Raw genomic sequence first — 16,766 nt, 5'->3', positions numbered from 1 at the left:
AACCACCCCTTAGGCAGCAGAACGGGAAAGATGAATCGATGGCTCTGCGGTCTCCACCACCCTTTCGCACCTGGGAAGTCTAGTGTCTGTAATTACTTCTGTTGGCCTCTAGATGGCAGTCGGGGAAAACAAAACTGATGGGGCCGACCCACAGAAAGTAATATAAAGTTGGAATAAAGCTACAAAACAAAAATGATTTTTTAAAAATACAGCAGAATAAGTGTAAATAGATAAAATGTGAAGAAAACTAACCAATGGCTTCCTGCATATAATACACAACCAATGCTTTAGGAGAAATCTCATTCAAAGCTACTTAATTTAGAATTCTGAAACCAAATTCACAGCTTACTTGGGTATGTTTTTAATAGTTCACAGTCACAGTGCTAATATTTATGCTTCACTTTATGCAATAAATGTTATTGTACTAAGCAGCTTTTGAAAGTCTCTCTAAGTTCTAAAGATTCCCTGAATATACTCTTTTATTTTGCAGTGGGGAGCAGGGGAAGGGTGAACTACACCTTGATTTTTTTTTCAACTTTAAAGTTTGGGGTACATGTGCAGAATGTGCAGGTTTGTTACATAGGTAAATGTGTGCCATGGTGGTTTGCTGCACAGACCATCCCATCACCTAGGTGTTAAGTCCAGCATCCATTAGCTATTCTTCCTGATGCTCTCCCTCCATGACTTACCCACAACAGGCCCCAGTGTGTGTTGTTCCCCCCAAGTGTCCGTGTGTTGTTCCTCCCAAGTGTCCATGTGTTCTCATCATTCGGCTCCCGCTAATAAGTGAGAACATGCAGTGCTTGGTTTTCTGTTCCTGCATTAGTTTGCTGAGAATAATGGCTTCCAACTCTATCCGTGTCCCTGCAAAGGACATGACCTTATTCCTTTTTATGGCTGCATAGTATTCCACGGTGTATATATACCACACTTTCTTTATCCAGTCTGTCACTGATGAGCATTTAGGTTAATCCCACGTCTTTACTATTGTGAATAGTGCTGCAGTGAACATACGTGTGCATATATCTTTATAATAGAACGATTTGTGTTCCTTTGGGTACATATCCAGTAGAGGGATTGCTGGGTCAAATGGTATTTCTGCCCCTAGGTCTTTGAGGAATCATGATGCTATCTTCCATAATGGTTAAACTCATTTACATTCCCACCAACAGTGTAAAAGTGTTCCTTTTTCTCCACAACTTCACCAGCATCTGTTGTTTTTTGACATTTTAGTAATAGCCATTCTGACTAGTGTGAGATGGTATATTATTGTGGTTTTGATTTGAATTTCTCTAATGATCAGTGATATTGAGGTTTTTTTCACTTGTTTTTTGGCCACATATATGTCTTCTTTTGAGAAGTGTCTGTTCACGTCCTTTGCCCACTTATCTTTTTTTCTTACAAATTTGTTTAAGTCCCTTGTAGACTCTGGATATTAGACCTTTGTTAGATGGATAGATTGCAAACATTTTCTCCCATGATTCCCTGAATACACTCTTGATAAGCAGAATATGAAAATTCAGCTTTTGCAATTTGAATCATATTTTCCGGTAGATTTTAACACGATCTTTATTTTGATTGTTCTAAGCCCTGCAGTTCTAGCCCTTTGGAACTAATATTTGAAATAAGATCAGGGATATTTTCTGGATCCATGCTTTCATAGGAGAACCTGTTGGTGGTTCCATATTCTCCCCTGGGAGGCTCCTCTGGGCGGTGTTTGTGCTGCAGGAGTGACAGGTGTGCAGCAGGTGTGGGTGAGCTATGCTGACTGCAGTGGAGAGACCTGTGTGTCCTGAGTCCTCAAACGAGGCAGCAAATCTGCTAGATGCATCCTGGGATGCTGAACTGCGGAGGACTTCTTCCCAAGTGCCGGCCCACAGCCCAGTAACACAGTGCTTAGGCCGCCCAAGGCCACTTCTCCTTGGGGAAGAGAGAGAAACCTCAAGTGCAGAACTTGATGACAGAGTGCTGAGGCCAAGTGGCTGTTGGGACTGTTACCCAAACAAAAAGAAGGCAGACTTCACATCTCAGGTCGGTCACCACTGACGCAACCCAGCATCCGACGGCACCGGGGACATCTGACAAACGCAGAAGCCAAAATCCAAATAACAGACGTTCAGAGGGATGAATTCCTGCTGGCAACTTGTGCACCAAAAACATCAGAAATATGCAGCTCAGAAAAAAAAAAAAAAAAAAAAGGTGATTGACAGTCCAAAGTGTCTACTTTTGAAAATTATTTTTTAAAGTTAACATTTTTCACAAAAACATAAATTCACTGGGTTAGAATCGACCCTAAGAAATCACCTGGTCTAATGTCTAATTCTTACCTCCAGAAGGAGCAGCTCTTAAAGCCATGCCAAGCAAAACAAAACAAGACAAACAAAACCACCTGCCCCATCCTTTTCTTTGAGTTTCTAGAGATTTGACCAGGAACCACTGCTTTTTTCCCTTCGCCATTAGCACATTGTTGTTAACGTCTGACTGTGGATTAAAACAGACCTGGATTAGAATTCATACTTCTCCATGTACAGGCTGTGCACACTTAAGCACTACCTAACTCTCAGAGCCACACTTTTTCCATCTGTAAAATGAATACCAGGATATGCACCAATTAGAGGTGTTGCAAGGCTTGAGTAAAAAAAATATGTGAACAGCTATACATGATGCTTGGCCACTATGAATAGCCAATCGATAAACACTTGGCCCCTTGTCTTCCCTCCTCCCTGTCGGGAATAGCTGGGTTATCATAACTCCCCCAATATCATAATAATTGGGGGAACACTACTAAAGTTTAATGGTCAGACATTCCACTTTGCTTATGTCAGCCCTGTAAAGTGAAAAATCATCCTGTGTCCTAGACGATTTCCAAGTATACAGCTGAACATTCATACAGGTGAAAAACACACAGGCAATGATCTCAGCCCAAACACAAATTTTGCAGACAAATGTAGGCATTTTTTGTTTATTTTATTTTATGTAGAGATGGGGTCTCGCTATGTTGCCCAGGCTGGTCTCAAACTCCTGACCTCAAACAATCCTTCTGCTTCAGCCTTCCAAAGTACTGGGATTACAGGTCTGAACCGCCAAGCCCAGTCAGGCCTTTCTATTACCATGGTTATAAGTACATGATATTTTCTCGTACATTTTGTTGTCAATCAAGGGAAGATTGTGTATGTGTTGTTTGTAACTTGGCCAAGAATTGTTGACAATTTTGTAAAATCACATTAATAATGTTAATGCCCCCAGAAGTATATAAGTCACGAACACAGCATACCTATGTCAGTACATATTGTAGTGGTTAAGTTCCTGAAGATTTCACACAGACAGAAATGGACTCTGCTGATTCCTTATGTCATAGTTGTTGCACTGCATAGATTTAAAAATAAACTTTGGGTTGCAATTTCAAAATAGTAAAAAGACTTTTTAAAAAATATTGTATTTATAAGCAAATGGGGTCACTGGGTGTGACAGGGCTGAGGGCCCTTGCAGTTGCAAAAGCTTGGACTTCCTGGCCAACCAGCCCTGGAAGGTTCTCCGTGGCCTCCCACTCCATTCATTCATTTGCAGGAGCAGCCCTTCACTGGGGGGATCCCAGGGGCTGCCCCTAGGGGCCCCTCTCATGCACCATCGGCATCAGGCCTTGATGCTTAGAAGCAGCCGGCTCTGAGTGAGTGTGGATGTGGCTGCTTTCCCTGCTGATCCCCAGGGAAATCCCCTAGCGTTCCCCACTCACCTGAACTTGACTTTCCCTCCAGCCACAGGCCCTAAGAAAAGCCAACGCTCTTCCTCCTCGCTGCCTGTCACTGAGAGGGGAAGATCGCCGGGGGATCCAAGGTGAAAGCCCAGTGCTCCGGAGCAGTCCCAGCTGGGATGCCACTTCCTCATTTGCTGTCTTCCATTCCCCTGCCAGCTAAGGTTGTCAGGCTTAGCAAATACATCTGCAATATTTGAGACATGCTTCTACAGAGCCATGTAATGTTTAGGATATCTAATACAAAAAAAAATTGTTGTCAATCTGAAACTCAAATTTAACCAGCATCCTGTATTTTCTCTGGCACTCCTACTCCCCATGCCTCTCTGGAGCTGAGAGGTAAGAGGCCAGCAGGCAAAGAGGTCTGGCAGTCACCTGCCTCAAACTTTGGCTAAAGAGGCAAGAGCTGCCCTGGGGGGCTCGTTGCTCTCTTCATTCCCAGAACCAAATGCTGTCCTCAAGTTATCCCCAGTCCCCGCTTCTCCTGAGTAAGGAGCATTATATTTAGGGTAGGAAAATGCCAGTATGACTTTTATACTGATGATCTCCAAGATCTTCTAATTTTAAAGTGAAACAAGGAGATACACAACCTTTGTGATCCCAAGAGAATGGCTGCATGAGGCTATATGGATTCCCTGATAATGCTAGTCTCAGAATCAGGGCACAATGGCAGGATCTTAGGGATCATCCGCTGCACCAGCCCATCTTACAGGTGAGCAAACTGAGGCCAAAAAAACCAAGTGACTTGCTCTTGAGTCCCAGAACAGCATTCTTTCTAGGCTGCTATATGAATAAGACAAAGGGGGGGGGGGTCTTTTCTTCATGGAAGTCCCCTCTCTCTCACTAGAGTGAGCGCTGTTTTCCTTTCTCTGTCTTTTGCCTATTAAATCTCTGCTCCTAAACTCCTCATGTATGTCTGTGTGCTAAATTTTCTTAGCACAGGATGATGGACCCGGGTATTTACCACAGACAACATAGCTGCTTCACTGACATATCAGCAAAAGGGACACAACTGGAGATACTGGTTATTTTACCAAGGCTTTGACTGGAATGGTGAAATTTCCTTTAAGGAATCAAACTTGACTTATAGAGCCAATACAAACTCCTTGGGAAAACTGGCCTCACACCTTGTCTACACAGTCAGTCCCTGTACAGGGTTCCTGACCTGTGGCTGACACAGCAAGAAAGCCCTCACCAGATGCTGATCCCTCAGTCTTGGACTTCTCAGCCAACAGAACCATGAGCAAATAAATTTCTGTTGATTACAGATGAATAAAAAAAGGCAAAGGGATCTTACATTACAGTCCCAGTGGGCAAGGCAGTCAGCCCCTAAACTTCCTATGCAACTCTTGAATCTCCAAAAAAGTTATAAGCAGATGCATCACAAAGAAAACTCTGTCTATGGGGCAATAATCAGCTATTAGCTAATCTTGATACCTTGAAGGTGAAACCCAGGGGCTGTGGAAATAAATAAGGATCTTTTAATTCTAGATTTTCTCGAAACCGAAAACTTTGTGAGGCTTACATAAAATGTGTGACATGGAGTACATGCCCTCTGCTTTCAACAGTGAGGGTCTCTTCAATCTTGTACTGGTCCCTGGAGGGCTTTAGCACCCTCCCAGTGGCTAACTTACAACATTGCATTTCCTAGAATCTAGGCAGGTGTCTCAACCTTAGTGCTGAATAATTCTTTCTCACAGGGCACTGATAATTCTATGTCTTGTAGAATGTCTAGCAGCATCCCTGACCTCTACCCATTAGATGCTGGCAGCATCCCCACTCAGTGACATTAAAAAATGTCTTCAAAACATCTGCACTAATATGTTTATCACAGCTCTATTCACAATAGCAAAGATGTAGAATCAACCTAAGTGTTTAGCAACAGAGAATTGGACAAAGAAAATATGATATATATATCATGCTATATATAGAATATATATTATTGTACATATAATTATATATAAAATATATAACTATTGTATATATACTATATTAATATAATATAGTATATATAGTGTATACATAATAATATATAGTATATATTTATATATTATATTAATATATTATATTATAGTAATATAATATATAATATATAATTATTATGTATATAATATAATATATTATTTATATAATGTAATATATTAAATGTTATTATATATTACATAATATATTATGTACATATGTACATAATATATTATATATTATGTACATATATACATAATATATAATATATACATAATATATAATATATTATATAATTATTTATAATATATACACACACATCATGAAATACTATTCAGCCATAAAAAAGAATGAAATCATGTCTTTTGCAGCAACATGGATGGAACTAGAGGCCATTATCCTAAGTGAAGTCACTCAGAAACTGTCAAATATGGAATGTTTTCATTTGTAAGTGGGAGCTGAACAGTGGATACACATGGATACACAGAATAGAATCACAGATATTGGAGACTACAAAATGTGGGAGAGTTGGAGGGGGCGAGTGTTGAAAAATTACCTGTTGGGTACAATGTTCACTATTCAGGTGATACATACACTAAAAGCTAAGACTTCATCACTATGCAAAATGCACATGTAAGAAACTTGCACTTGTACCTCTCAAATACCTAGGAACAAAAAATAAACTTAGACTGAGCTGGGGGTGGCTCACATCTGTAGTCCCAGCACTTTAGGAGGCCTAGATGGGTGGATTGCTGGAGCTCAGAAATTCGAGACCAGCCTGGTCAACATGGCAAAACCCCGTCTCTACCAAAAATGCAAAAATTAGCCAGGTGTGGAGGCTCACGCCTGTAATCTCAGCTGCTCAGGAGGCTGAGGCAGGAGGATTGCTTGAACCTGGGGAGGTGGAGGTTGCAGTGAGCCTTGATCACGCCACTGCACTCCAGCTTGGGTGACAGAGTAAGACCACAACTCAAAAAAAATTGAAATAAAATGTATAAAATTTTAAAGTCTTCAAGCCTGGCATGGTGGGACACCTCTGTAGTCCTAGCTACTTGGGAGGCTGAGGCAGAAGGATCACTTGAGCCCAGGAGTTGGAGGCTGCAGTGAGCCAAGACCCTCTCTCTAACTAATTTTTTTTAAAAAAGTCTTCAGACATTACTAATTGCCCTCTGCCCATTGAGATTCACAGATCTGAAGCATTGGACCAGTTCTTGCTGTACTGATGAGTGTGACATCCTGCCTGGGTCCTTGTGATGGCCAAAGAAACACACTTGGTTCAGCCTCACCAGTGAGTCCTTCAGGCAAAACTCAAACCCCAATACTCCAGCTGTCAGGACCAACACCCAGACGTGCCTGAGGAGACACGATCATCTCAGTGGAAGTCTTTGCACACAGCTCCCAAAAGCTTATAACCTGGTAAACCCATCCGTTCACATCACTGGCCACAAAAGCAAGTGCGAGCTACAGACTCCATTGGAAGCAATCATCTCTGGCCTCCTGTTTGTCTTCCATTGCCCAAGACCCTGGTCACCTTGCTCCAGACCACAGCTGCACGACTGCCGCTGCACTTTTCATTTTGGTCACTCTCCAGATGGTCTTTCTAGCTTCTTGGACTGTAACATTCTCATGTCTAAGCCCTCCTTCTGGCTACTGTGCCTCCTTTGACTCAAAGGAGAGACTCCTTGCTCCTGTCCCAGCCAGCCACAGCTCCCCGAAAAGCAGGGGTGTGTGGGATTCAGACAGAGTTTAAGAAACCAGCAAGAGCACACAGGTGCCCCAGCAGTTTCCATTCCTGACACCGGTGAACAAATCCAGAGGTTCCTTCTGAGCTTCCCACTCGGCTTCAGAAGGGCCACCGGGGCTGGGAACAGCTCCAAGAGGAAGAACGGAGGGGAAATGAGAAGAATGTTTGTATTGTTTCATGTTTCACAAAGACCTGTCAGGGTGAGCAGTAACCCACGCTAACAGGGCTTAGTCAAGCAACCAGTACCAGCCAACGGACAGTGAAACTGAAAGGAAAACTTGCAGAGCTTTTGTGGAAAGTCCATCAGTGAGAATGGCCCGGATGAATATGGTGTAAACTGTCTCCCAGGCCCTGTTTCATTTTTCCTTAGGTGTCAATGGGAAACCACACATTTGCAGAATCGATTGTTTCTGCTATCTAGAAGAAAGCATCCTTTGAGATTAGCAGCATAACAATAAATACATAATTAAATAAATAAATAAATAAGGAAAAACAATTCACAGGTTCCAAGGATTAGAAGGACAAAAAATAAATAGTGGCTGGGTGTTGTGGCTCATGCCTGTAATCCCGGCACTTTGGGAGGCTGAGGCGGGCGGAGACCATGAGACCAGCCTGGTCAACATGGTAAAACCCCATCTCTACTAATAATACAAAAATTAGCTGGGCATGGCTGTTTGCACCTGTAATCTCAGCTACTTGGAAGGCTGAGGCATGAGAATTGCTTGAACCTGGGAGGTGGAGGCTGCAGTGAGCCAAGGTTGCACCACTGCACTCCAGCCTGGGTGACAGAGTGAAACTGGGTCTCAAAAAAAAAGACAAAAAATAAATAAGAAGAATAAATTAAAAAATAATAAAAGAAAGAGCTTAGCAGCATGGAAGCAGACAGCACAGAAAAGAGGGGGCAGCGGCCCCCAGATGGGCTGTGGGAGCAATGCCAAGGTTGGAGGTGGTGGGAGAAAGGCGGAATCTCTATAGCCTGATAGAGGTTGAAGATGCTTTTGAAAGGCTAGTGTACTTAATTAATTGCGGGAAACAAAGGGTCTTTCTGATCCATACAAATTATACTTTCATTGGGTAACCTGATCATTAAAAGAGATTTCAACTAAGACAGATGGTGAGGACCTTCCAAAAGTCAGTCACTCGCCAGATGTCCAAAGTGCCAGTGCCCAATAAGAACGCACGCTGTCTTGCCCAGGTGGCATGAAACACCATGAGGCCCTGGAACAAGGGTTACAATTATTTTCTTCTTTAAAAGATTTTTTATTTGTATAAATGTACGTGGTGCAAGTGTAATTATTACAGGGACATATTGCATAGTGTAAAGTCAGGGCTTTTAGTGTATCCATCACCCAAATAATGTACACTGTACCTATTAAGTAATTTCTCATCACCCCCCTTCCTTTAAGTCTCCAATCTCTATCATTTCACACTCTATGTCCATGTGTATACATTATTTTATTATTATTATTTTTTGAGACAGGGTCTTTCTCTGTTGCCCAGGCTGGAGCACAGTGGTGTGATCACAGCTCACTGAAGCCTCAACTTCCCAGGCTCAATCAATCCTCCAGCTTCAGCCTTCTGAGTAGCTGGGACCACAGATATGCGCCACCACACCCCATAGAGATGGGGTTTTGCCATGTTGCCCAGGCTGGTCTTGAACTTCTGGGCTTAAGTGATCTGCCTGTCTTGGCCTCCCAAAATGCTGGGATGACAGGTGTAGCCACCGCGCCCAGCCCTGCACACATTATTTAGCTCCCACTTATAAGTGATCTCAGCCCTTGTTGCTGCTGTTTCTTGAGAAGGGAAATTGAATTTCTAATATGCAGGGGGATCTCTTCCCTAATTTCCTGCACTGTTATGGAGTCTTTTCTGTTTTTCATATTTCTTCATCAATTCATCGGAGGTCTAGAAAGGAGATGCCTTGGGCTATCATTTTACTCAGAAACTGTGTCTTTTTTTTTTTAATCTTTGATCAAAATTCCTCTCCTGTCTGTTGACTTCCAGGTAGAATCCCAAGCTCACAGGACAGATGACATGGATCATTAGATTTAGCCAAAAAGAACAAAGGACTTGTGCTGGAAAGTCAGGAAAACAGACTGAAGGTCTATAGCAGGAGGATGTGGGAGGTAGCTGTGGCCCCCTACTGGCCAAAGTGGGGATAAGGTAAAAATCAAACCCAGTGGTGGATTGTAACCCATTACATAGAACAAGAATCCATGAGTTCATATTGATATAAACGAATAAATGAAAAATAAATGATAAATTGATTAGGGAGAGGGAAACCCTTCCTTATAGCAGCGTGCAAGCTGATAAATGTGGAAAGAATGAAGGAATTAGAAATGTATTAATACCAAATGCTGGGCCAGGCACGGTGGCTCATGCCTGTAATCCCAGCACTTTGGGAAGCTGAGGCCGGCAGATCATGAGGTCAAGAGATCAAGACCATCCTGGCCAACATGGTGAAACCCCATCTCTACTAAAAATACAAAAATTAGCTGAGTGTGGTGGCATGCGCCTGTAGTCCCAGCTACTCGGGAGGCTGAGGCAGGAGAATCGCTTGAACCCAGGAGGCGGAGGTTGCAGGGAGCTGAGATCACACCAGTGCACTCCAGCCTGGGCGACAGAGCGAGACTCCATCTCAAAAAAAAAAAAAAAATTGCTAAACCTGGTGGGTGAAGTTTTGATACGAGCAAGATACTTACTTAGTCTCAAAGTATTGCTCCACAAGTTACTTTTTAATTTTTTTTTCCTTTTTTTGTGACAGGGTCTCTCTCTGTTGCCCAGGCTGGAATGTAGTGGTGAAAATATGGCTCATGGCAGCCTCGACTTCCTGGGCTCAAGTGAATCCTCCTGTCTCAGCCTCCCAAAGTAAAGAGGTTACAGGCATGAGCCCCTGCGCCAGGCCTACTTTAAATTATAAGGGAAAAAAAATAGCAACTTATTTGGAAGAAAGCTAACGAACACTACCTTTACACAAAAGAAAGATTTTTTGGTTTGATAAGGTGATAAGGTGAGCAAAAGGCCAGGTGGAGCTTAGAAAAATTTATAAGAAGGGTTGCATCGGTAAGGACTTGTAATTAAACCTCTGAAAATAGCAGAAAAACAAATTAAACAGAGGCGTCTTCCCCCTGGCGCTCCAGGTGATTGAATCTTGCTGCCCAAGCAAGCTGAAACAGGGCAGCATGGAATAAAACCACTTGGCATGTGGGTAACTCTGTTATTTCCAAAGGACTTTCCCAAATATCATCTTGCTTTATGCTATTTCTCACAGCAATTCTGTGATGTAAAGCAGTTACGTCCCGTGTATGCCATCTCCCAATTTACATAGGAGCACACTTAACCCAGAGGGTACGTGACTTGTCCAAGGTCACACAACAGAGCCAGGATGTGACCCACGCTGCCGGCACCATGGCCAGTGTCCCACCGCACTGACCCGTCACTTGAGCTCACTTGCACCATCCCTGAAAAATGTCAGGTGATTCCTACATCACAAAGAAAAATATTTTTGAGGGGGTAAGAAGAACCCATTAATATCGCTTTTTAGTCCCGTTTCATCCATACACTTAATCTGGATCACTCTACTCCTTTTGATAAATTGCCTGAAAATAGGGAACAAATATCAGAAGGTAAAACTCATGAACAGAGTCTTTTCTGAAATGCTAATGAAGCCAATTGTGAAGGAGTAAAAAGCTTCGGAGATTGTATCTGGAAAAGCCAGGGAGACAAACACCATTCAAACGCTGCTCCATCTCTCCTCTCAGGAGCCCAGGGATGTTCCTCTCTGCTCTTCTCTTTGGTTGTGGTACAATGTGCATGAAGCAGTTGGTGGAAAAATCATCCTCGTGGGTACTTTCCTGCTTGTCTTCATTGTTCATATTTTCATATTGATCACAGATCAACCCCTTGTTTTTTGAAGTTAATATGGTTGATTTTTTTTTTTTTTTTGAGACATTGTCTACACGATCAGTTGACACCTTGAAAGCAGGCTGGTCTTGAAAGTATGAGTTCCCTTTCTAACTGATGGCCCTTTCCTGGGATAATGAATGAACTCAACTTCGGGTTCAAGTTGCACCAACAACCCACTTCCAGCCACAGAACTCCCATGAGAGCCTCTGCAGCCTGGTCCCCTCCAGCTCATAGGGATGCCCACCCAGGCCAAGCGCTTCTAAACAAGCGACCTCCTCAAAAGAAAGCACAGGAGAAAGCAGGAATCAGTAAAACTTTTCTGGTTTTCTCTTCAAATATTAACAAGTTGACACTTAAGAAGATAAAGCAACCTCTTAGATCCAGAGGATAAAAAAGGCTCCTTCATGCTGCTTTCAACTCATTACAACACATGACATTTACCATGCAGCCTTCTTCTGTCTCTCATTAGCAGTACAAGCCTCAGCCCCTAATCCTGCCTGGCTGCTGAAGGATTAGACCCAGCACTTAGTATTTAACCTGTTCCTCCCCTGCAGATCTTGTGGATTTGGTTTTTCTTTTATGGGTTGCCAAAAGCAAAATAATAATCCCAGATACCTGTCACTTCAGCCAAGGGAGATTTATTACTTTTAATCAAAGGATACTTGTTATAAAAGGAGTTATGTATATATGAATACACACAGATACACACATATTTATGCATATATACAGATAGACACACATCAGCAAACCTAAGGCCCTATGTGGGGGACTCAGGGCACTGTCTATTCCCCTCCTCCACTGATGGATTTTTGTTCAGTTTGTCATCTGTGTCCTGGAGGCCACCAAAGTCTCACGTGCCCTCATAATGTGGTGACATCTTAACCTCTAACACTTTTGTGTGATCATTTGAAAAGGTGCTGAAAAATTGGAAAGTCGACACTGAAAAAAAAAATGACAGGCCAGGCATGGTGGCTCACTTCTGCAATCCCAGCTACTCGGGAGGCTGAGGCAAGAGAATGCCTTGAGCCTAGGAGTTTGAAATTGCAGTGAGCTATGATCGCACCGCTGCACTCCAGCCTGGGTGACAGAGCGAGACCCTGTCTCTATCAAAAAAAACAAAAATCATCCCTCGTCGCTTATTCCTGAGTCTGTCCAAGCCAACGAGGTCATTGACCCTACAATTGCTAGCAAGAGGGGTGAGGAGAGGACAAGGGAGGAGCAAAGGCAATAATGTCAGTGATTACGTGGACACCAGTATATTGACTTGGGTGTCCAAGTCAACATGGAAGGTGAAGGCATTAAGAAACAAGAAATTGAAAATCTAAAAAGAAAAAAAAATTTAAAGCACAGTCATTCTTTTGCTGACTTATTTATTTCTCTACCACCTAAGCCCGTCTTATAGGGAAAAGAGGCTGCATCCCAGCACTCAGAAGCACAGACTTACTCATCTTTCTGAGCACATAAGCCCTAAGTGTTTCAAACAGCCTTGCAGACAGCCATAGCACCTAGCACTATGCTGAGCATGCGGTAGCCTCTCCGTAACAGTTTGCAGAATTGAATTTAATAGCCAAGTGCTAGAATTATGTTCAGGTTAAAAGGGGTTACCAACATAAATCAGAACTGATGCAGTGTGGGACGATTGCTGGTCATCTTCTAATCCCAGCTTCCCTTCCTCCTTGGTGACAGGCCACCTCTGCACAGCTGGAGGAATGGTACATCAGAGTGCATCTTCTTTTTATTTTATTTTTTAGAGACAGGGCCTCACTCTGTCACCCAGGCTGGAGTGCAGCGGTGCGATCATAGCTCATTGCAGCCTTGAACTCCTGGGTTCAAGCGATCCTCCTGCCTCAGCCTCCCAAGTAGCTGGGACTACAGGGGTGAGACACTGCACCTGGCCAGAGCACCTTGTTCTTGCTATTTCTTGCTCATCGGTCTGACTAATGTGATGTCATCAATATAGTGTGATACTGGTTTTGATTTAATGTCTTGGCCTGGGTGAGAGGGTGGTTTCAGTGCCATCCACTGGGCCTTTCCTATTATAACATTATTTTCTTGCTTTACAGATCAACAGACCAATATGACAGTTCCACTAACTGGTAAGTATGTCCATTCCAATTATACATTCAGGAACTGGCAAATTGACCCCCAGGTGGGTCTGTGGACCTAAGCCAGGACTTCATTTATCACAGGTTCCTGTGATGGTTAATACTGGCTGTCAACTTGATTGGACTGAAGGATGCAAAGTATTGATCTTGGGTTTGTCTGTGAGAATGTTGCCAAAAGAGATTAACATTTGAGTCAGTTGGCTGGGGAAAGCAGATCTGCCCTTAATCTTGTGGGCACAATCTAGTCAGCTGCCAACAAATATAAAGCAGGCAGAAAAATGTGAAAAAGAGAGACTGGTCTAGCCTCCCAGCCTCCATCTTTCTCCCATGCTGGATGCTTCCTGCCCTCAAACATCAGACTCCAAGTTCTTCAGTTTTGGAACTCGGACTTGTTCTCCTTGCTCCTTAGCTTGCAGACAGCCTATTGTGAGACCTTGTGATTGTGTAAGTTAATATTTAATAAACTCCCCTTTATATATATGTATATGTATATGTATGTGTGTGTATATATATATATATATATATATATACACTATTAGTTCTATCCCTCTAGAGAACCCTGACTAATATAGTTCCCATATATCCTTAACTGAACAGGAAGACCTATATTGCTTTGAGTGTCAACCTTAATATTCTAACAGCATTAGAGAAATCTGGGCATACCTCTTTCCCCACGGCATGGTGATCTGAGTACATGGCTATAGATATCTTTGGGGAAGGTCTGGGGAAATTACCTCTTTCTACATCTGCCATAGGATAGCAGGTGTTTCCCCACAGGGACCCAGCCTTTCCTTCGATAGATTGGTTCCGGGTGCAAGAACTGGCTTAGGTCTGGAAAGCAAGCAAGGGATCACGACCTTCCATTTGGGGTAGCTGACCTCATCCTTCTGCTCATCCATGCTTGATCTTCTTTAAGATCAACATAACACACATTATAATATATTTATTCCAACTTTTGTTGGCTACCCATCTCTCTTGCTCCTACTAATATCGTTTTCTTTTGCTGTCTCTGTAGATCTTTGCAGTTTAACACTACCTGGATACCTTTTCAAACTTTCTGTTCATTAAGGTGACTTGCTTCTGATGATTCAGCACTGCAGGTGGCCTCTCCTCTTCAAGGATCCTTTCATCCCTGTTGCTGTTAGAGGCCCCTGTTCTGTAACAGCATCTCCTCTCTGGGGAACAGCCTCCCCACACCTGCTCTGAGCTTCTCAGTAGGGCTGGTGCTCCCGAAAACTCACTCCTTGGCGTCTTGGTACATGAGTCTCCTCCAGATCCTGCTGAGAATCAGGTTGGGGAGAGCAGATCCAACTGGCACGCTCAGTTCTCTGGGCCTTCCTCCACAGTCTGCCTGGAAACTTTTTCCAGGCTTCCAACTGTCATATTAGAACAGGCTCCCAGGAACTAAGAAAAGGTCTTTAAAAGATATAAAATCTTTCAGCCTCAGAGAAACACATACAAAAAAAAATCAGTTATTAACTCCAAGAAACAAAACTTACACCAAAGTTTAGGCTCACCAATGTGAAACTGCCATCTTCATAAGTCAAAATAGATGGATACTGACCATGTCAAGTAGTTTAATCAGATATCATCAGAGGACATTACTACTTGGCTTACCAGTGACCAGCATTTACTTATTAAGTTTTCAAAAACTTTAATGAAGACATCAGCACATTAAGATTAAACAAAAATTGTGCTATAACAATACAGGGGGAGTTGGGCATGTTGGCTCACGCCTGTAATCCCAGCATTTTGGGAGGTCGAGGTGGAAGGATCACTTAAGGCCAGAAGTTTAGGACCAGCCTGGGTAACATAGCAAGACCCTATTTCTCTAAAAAAAAAAAAAAAAAAAAAGGGATAAAACGAAGTAGAAAAAACTAAAACGATCAATTATTATGATAGGAAGTCAAAACAATGCATATTGGCATATCATCTAAAAGGTATGAATCAGTAAGTAGACAGCAGAAAATAAGTCCAGAGGACTCAGTCTTTTAATGCTATTTGACTATGTGTATGTGTTGCTGTAATAAAAATAGTCTTTTTTTTTTTTTTTTAAGAAATGACCATCTTATTGTGGAGCTAGAACAAACAATACCTGTAACCACAGGGTAGAGGAGGTTCTATCCCGTAATTCATGAACCTGGTGCTGAGGAGCTCAGGGGAGCTCAGGGGAGCTCACGGGAGGGAGGCCCTGCAGCACATTTCTGGGCTCTGCTGCCTGTCATAGCCTGGTCATAATCTGGTGAAGCGGTTGTCTTTATCCAACCAGAAGCTCCCCTGGCAGATCACAAGGTTCTCTTTAGACCAACATCCAATGACAGAGGCTGGGGGATGCTGATGCCTAACTTCAGCTCCATCTCTGATGAAAAGATGCCTCCAGGCTGAGCACAGTGGCTCATGCCTGTAATCCCAGCACTTTGGGAGGCCGAGGCAGGCAGATCACCTGAGGTCAGGAGTTCAAGACCAATATGGTGAAACCCCATCTCTACTAAAAATACAAAAATTAGCTGGGCTTGGTGGTACTTGCCTGTAATCTCAGCTACTTGGAAGGCTGAGGTGGGAGAATCACTTGAACCCGGGAGGCAGAGGTTGTAGTGAGCCGAGATTGTTTCACTGCACTCCAGCTTGGATGACAGAGCCAGGCTCCATCCTAAAAAAAAGAAAGAAAATGCTTTCAACCTTTGGGGGAGGTCCCTTGCCACAGTTCTGAAGGTTGGGGAAGTTCATAAATCATGTTTTTCCTTGAAATAATTTATGCAACATGTCTCAGAGGAGGCAGCCTTTTAAAGACTCTTTCCACCTGTACAGGAAACCAACATTCTGATATTGCTGGAGGAGGGCCTGGGGAGGGTATATAGGTTTCCTTTGGGGCTGTTGGAAGATGTGCTAGAAGCACATTGACCCAGTTTGCTGTGCAACTCTTTGCTCCAGTCATCGAGGTCATCTTGCTGTTCCTGAACACACCACAGTCTTGCCACTGAGGTCCTGACTATGGCCACACTGCTTGCCTTCCCTGGAATGCTCTTCCCTTCTTGGCTCTTCTCCTAAATGCATCCCCTTCCTTGAAGGTTTTGTAACACAGGGATTCAAGGCTTTAGATTTGCTTAAATCTGGGTTTGGATGTAGAAGGGCCAATCCCTTAATCTCCTTGAGCCTCACTCCCCTCCTTTGTAAAATGGGAGTAAAAGCTGCAGCTCTACCATTAGGCTACTGTGTTGATTAATAGGAAAATCATGTCCAGGAAGTGCTCAATGAGAGCTAGCTGCTTTTAGCCAAATCCTTCTTTATAGAGAATAAT

General features: G+C 43.0%; 1 long non-coding RNA gene across 3 annotated transcripts; it reads right to left on the bottom strand.

Annotated features, from left to right (window-relative positions):
- Nucleotides 1–337: 337 nt before the first annotated feature.
- LOC129048199 (uncharacterized) lies at nt 338–16,599 on the bottom strand. 3 transcript variants are annotated; one of them, XR_008510366.1, is made up of 4 exons: nt 7,245–16,599; nt 3,734–3,938; nt 2,328–3,366; nt 338–2,173 (listed from the first exon to the last, which is right to left on the bottom strand). It is a non-coding gene; the product is annotated as an uncharacterized LOC129048199 (long non-coding RNA). The 3 variants fall into 3 exon arrangements; XR_008510367.2 differs by having other exon boundaries at nt 338–2,481; nt 3,275–3,366; nt 7,245–16,598; XR_008510365.1 differs by having other exon boundaries at nt 338–3,366; nt 7,245–16,598.
- Nucleotides 16,600–16,766: the final 167 nt, after the last annotated feature.

Source organism: Pongo abelii, chromosome 8, assembly GCF_028885655.2.
Source record: "Pongo abelii isolate AG06213 chromosome 8, NHGRI_mPonAbe1-v2.0_pri, whole genome shotgun sequence".
In the NCBI taxonomy this organism is placed as follows: domain Eukaryota; kingdom Metazoa; phylum Chordata; class Mammalia; order Primates; family Hominidae; genus Pongo; species Pongo abelii.
Note: the sequence above shows the minus strand (reverse complement) of the source record. Positions and strands in the feature narration are given on the sequence as shown.